Source organism: Nanorana parkeri, unplaced genomic scaffold, assembly GCF_000935625.1.
Source record: "Nanorana parkeri isolate BGI_ZX_2015 unplaced genomic scaffold, ASM93562v1 scaffold21, whole genome shotgun sequence".
NCBI lineage: Eukaryota > Metazoa > Chordata > Amphibia > Anura > Dicroglossidae > Nanorana > Nanorana parkeri.
Genome location: NW_017306289.1, coordinates 2,385,495 through 2,390,279, shown reverse-complemented (window position 1 = coordinate 2,390,279; position 4,785 = coordinate 2,385,495). Strand labels below are relative to the sequence as shown.

General features: G+C 42.2%; 1 long non-coding RNA gene across 1 annotated transcript; it reads right to left on the bottom strand.

Moving 5' to 3' along the window:
• Positions 1 to 711: 711 nt before the first annotated feature.
• On the bottom strand, positions 712 to 4,785 carry LOC108792539. Its single transcript, XR_001941574.1, has 3 exons — positions 4,640 to 4,785; positions 1,850 to 1,952; positions 712 to 874 (listed from the first exon to the last, which is right to left on the bottom strand). It is a non-coding gene; the product is annotated as an uncharacterized LOC108792539 (long non-coding RNA).

The window sequence follows — 4,785 nt, the reverse complement described above, 5'->3', positions numbered from 1 at the left end:
TCCGGCCACAATGCGATCGCCCGCACGGGATCGCAAGGCACAATGGCTCGCCACGCCCCCTCCTGTCCCACTAAGAACTGAGCCGGCCGCAATGCGAGGCAGTGCGTTCTGGCCAGAATCGGGCCGGGGCGCTGCTGCAACTGGTGTGAACGGGCCCTCAGAGTGCAAAAGTTTCAGCAGCATGCTTAAAGATGATGCAAGGGTATGAAACACATTTTTGATAAAAATTCAACATAATGATAAAGAAAAAAAATTAAAAAGTCCCAGATTGCTGCAGGATAGGTGTCTTGTCACTTACACATTTGTGAATACACAACCTTTGTCATTTTGTACATATTTTCTTATGTTCAGGCAAAAGAATTTAAAAAAAATATTTTAATGTAGCAAGTTATTGGACTGCTTTAACCTTGTGCTAAAGGTTTTTTGTTTAACTTCAATGTTCTATAGGAGATAATTAAAACATAAATAGTGCTTTTAGGATCACTGAAAACCACCCACAGTGTAAATCAGTCATTTCTTTATTAAACAACTGTGAACACTTCACTGTAAAAATCCATAAAACTCTTATAAACAAACATTTTTCAAATATCCTATACTACAATAAAAGAATCTGGAACACAAATATTTACATGCAATACTGACAAATTTGGCACTTGAGAAAGAAAATGTACAAAAACAATTTATTAAAAGAAATGTTAAATGATTAAGCACTTATGGTACAGGTAGGCAAGGATACCAGGCTCCTCTGCCCCAGGATGAAGATCAAACAACTTTCAATGTGCTTCCATAGGTCTGCTGTAAAACCACCTGGACATTGTCCAGAATGAAGTCAAATGCCATATTCCAAACAGACTCCACAGACTGCTGCATTACCCTAAAATGAAAAACAGGGTAACATAAGCGACAAGCTAAGGCTTCTTAGGGGTCTGATTCCACGACACCATAAAACCCAACTCCAGGCACAACTATTTTTACTGGGTTTTTTAAAATCTTTAATTTTCACATTACAAGTGTCAACATTTTTTTTCCTTTAGGAGCTTTCTAAGCTCCACTGCTATACACCAGAAACCAAACGTTGGCTCCCTGCTGCAGCAACACTAGTTTTGGTGTTGAACCTTCACTCCCCTTTCTCTGCTGTGCTATTTACAAAGCACAGCAAGGTGACATTTGGTAAAGGGCACAGCAAAGGGGGGGTTGGAGACACACCACCATTCTGATGCTGCGGGGGTGCTGGAATTTCGGCTCCTGTTGTATTGCAGCAGTGCTCAGTGGAGCCTAGGGAGAGCTCCTAAAGAAATAAAAATGATACTTGTAATGTGAGAACTAAAGAATAAAAGAGAGAGAAAAAACTCACCAGGTAAGTGCTGACAAAATGCATCAGCCACGGTGTAGATGGAATGTGATGAGACTGCATCGGTAGGCCTCTAAATTTCACTGACCCTGGAGTCACAATGTTCCGCATGCCTGCAGCCTGTGTAGGTGTAAATAACCCCATAGAGTTGCACGCCTAGATGTAAGCCAGCCACGTAGCTAACAATGGGATTTTATTTGTTTACTTGAAATGCATTTTGCTGCATCAAAATCACAGGCTCTTCCTGGTAAATGTTGGATAGATCTATATGTGTGTAGCCAGGTGTAGACTTCTAGTCATTTATTGAGTTTATTCAAGAAAATGCATATTGAAAAATAAAGTCACTTATGTAGTATAAAGCTTGTACTGAGTATAAATGAATCATGCCAACGCAATGTGTCAAGTCACATAATCTGTCTTCTAGAAGTTCTACATTTATGATTGTCACTGCTACTGCCAGCTTGGTGTATACTGTGTTCTATGGAAGAGACAAGATACCTTTTCATGTATTTTATGACCAAGTCTAATTTCTCCAAGTCCTTTCCTTCTATTAAATCAGTGCAATATTTCACCACCTGTAATATATCTTCCTCCATAGGATCTGCGGAATAAGAGGGGGAGGGGTGGTACAGGGAAGCTTTAAACCATCATCTCAAATATAACCAAATGTATAATTGTTAGTCCTGACAGAGGTGGAGCCATTCATCAAATCCCATATTACAGGGTAGTGATTAATTCAATAAAGCATTTGTGACACTATTTTGGGCGGTATAGCCCTTGTACAAGTTCTGCATGTATTACAACAGTATTACATTGAATGTAGTAATACATGCAGGACTTGTAATGTTGTAATGTTGTACATTAATTAATCCAATGTTGTATTACAACAGTTTTGTTAACATTACCAACATATGTGACATTCAGGTAGTTCTTTTTTACAACACTTTTAAAATGAGTCACTATTGCTGTGACAAAGTCTAAAAGAGTTCATAGTTAATTAATCTGGGGGTAACCAAGTCCAACTCTTTGACCTAGCTGTGTATGCCATCAGAGTGGGGCAGCAAAGATGTGTATACATCTTTGCATGTGCCACCCCCCTACTTGTCACTTGCATGCTTTTGGCTACGTAGTGTCACTGGTGGCTAGGTGGTTGTCGCCTGTACAGCCTAAGGCATCCTAGCAACCAGTGACTGTTCACTGTCAGTGTTCAGCTATGTGTCATTGGTTGCAATGACACTGTCCGATACACAAAGCCTGTAGGGTGATGCTGAGAGACTAGCCCCCATCAGGTCCACCTTCCTTGTGACTTACAGAACGGCAGTGGGAGGATTCCACAGACGCTAGACAGCCCATTATGGCTTTGGAATCCACCTGCTGCTGTCAATTGCAAGGAAGGGGGACCAGATGGGGGAACAAGTCTCTCAGCATCATCATCAGGCTGTGACAGCTAAAAGGCTGAGGGCAGGTGGACCTGATGGGGCACTGGCTTCTCAACATCAGACTCTGCCCACCCAACAGCAACTTCCTAGCCGCTGCACCTCTCTGTGTGACAGATGCAGTGGCTGGGAAGAAAGCCCAGTAACACTGGGTCTGTGTTTTTTTATTAGGCTCAGCATTACTGAGCTGCACGGAGGATGGAGTGTCCAGTATGTAATCATAATCCAGCCTCAGCACGCACTGTGCCATCAATTCATGTACATTTCCAACAGGTGCATGAATTTGTCACAAACACCAACATTTGTCAAGTGGAGTCATGACACAATTCTAAAGAGTGTTTAAGACTCTATGAATTCCAGGGTATGTTAGCAGTTTAAAATCTGGAGCTGGAATGTACTATTTGATGGTGGAGTTCCACAGTTCCACAGTTTTCCTCATTTGCTTATAACAAAACCAGATATCACTCTCTCTTCTATGCTGGGGCTGCTCAAAGTATGCTCCACAGCTTCTATGTTTAAGGTTGGTGTGAAGGGTAAACCTGTGCTGCAGGCAGATCAGTGAAGCCATATACAGGTTTTCCACAGACCCCGAACATAGAAGCCACGAAGCATAGTGTTAGCAACCCTGGAACAGAAGAGGAACTAATCTCTGCTTTTATCACATGTAACAGATAAGTGAGCACATTCAAGTTCAGGATTGCAAACTTTTGTCTTAAGTACATTCCACTCTTTTTACAGTGCTCTGTGTAACAGGGCAAAGAGGGACAGGAGGTGGGTAAGAATAATGGAGCCAAGTGGGCAGAGGCACTATACATGCATGGGCTCCTACTACTTCAGCAGTGCTGATCTGCTGATGTTAGCACTGCCTGACTGCAAGCACTGACATGATGACATTGACACTAACTATATCTACACATAGAGCTGCTAGGATGGCCAGTCTCCTAAATAGGATGTTGGGTAAAAGTTACCCTGCAGAGGCAATTTTTTGAAGATGCATTTCAAGGAGAACTAGGGGGAGAGTGAAATACACTCATCCCCATAGTTGGAGCCAACATGCGACACTGAAGCTGTCAAATGTCAGCCCTATTGATCGAGAATTGAGCAATCACATACCGCTGTTCGCTCAGTTCATGATCTTCTACTTGGAGAGAGTGGTGACTGTGAGTCACCTCTCCCCACAGGGATTGCCTCCTCCCCTCTTCGTTCCTCCAGTGCTAACTGGAGGGATGGACAAGGTAGGGGGCAGGCAGAACCAGCTGTCAATCAGGCGCTGGGGTGGATCCTGATAAAATTGGTTCCAAAGGTTAGGCCACAGTTCTCTTTCAATGGGACAGGCTACAGCGGAAAGGTAAAGAACGCTGCATATCACAAGCTTATTGGCTTATTGCTGCATCATTTTCTATTTTCCTTCTGGCTTCAACACTTTTATGGGGTCACTGACCCCAAGAAAGTATGCACATCAGGAAAGTTAGAAGTCTTTACCAGGATACTTGTTCTGGGTACTGAGGCGTGAGCAAAAGGAACATGGAACCTAGCATTTTTAGAATGACAAATGAGCCTTGGACACAGTGATCATTTTTGGTTCATACACAACACATTAAACTTGAATATGGTCAGAGTTTTCCTACCTGATCTCCTTTTTTTCAATCCTAAGTAAATGGAATTGTTAACTAAACTTACTATAAGCACATAATTCTGTTGTTTAAACAATATATTCTGGAATAGACTAACAAATCAGGCTGAGAGTTATGAATGCATGGTTGCATCCAATCAAGGAACATTAACCTGAAGGTTTATTCTGCACAAGCATAGGCAGTCAGTTTACATTTTGTTAGATTTAGGCAGCATATACCAGAAATTGTAGTTATCCACTCTTTTAGCAGGGTTTTCACATCATTGAACTCAATGGCACCAGCCAATTTGGGGGCTTTTGCTCTGTGGGAATTGCATCCTTCTGTCAGGGATCATTGGGCATTTGAAGTTGAGGGACCTAATTCA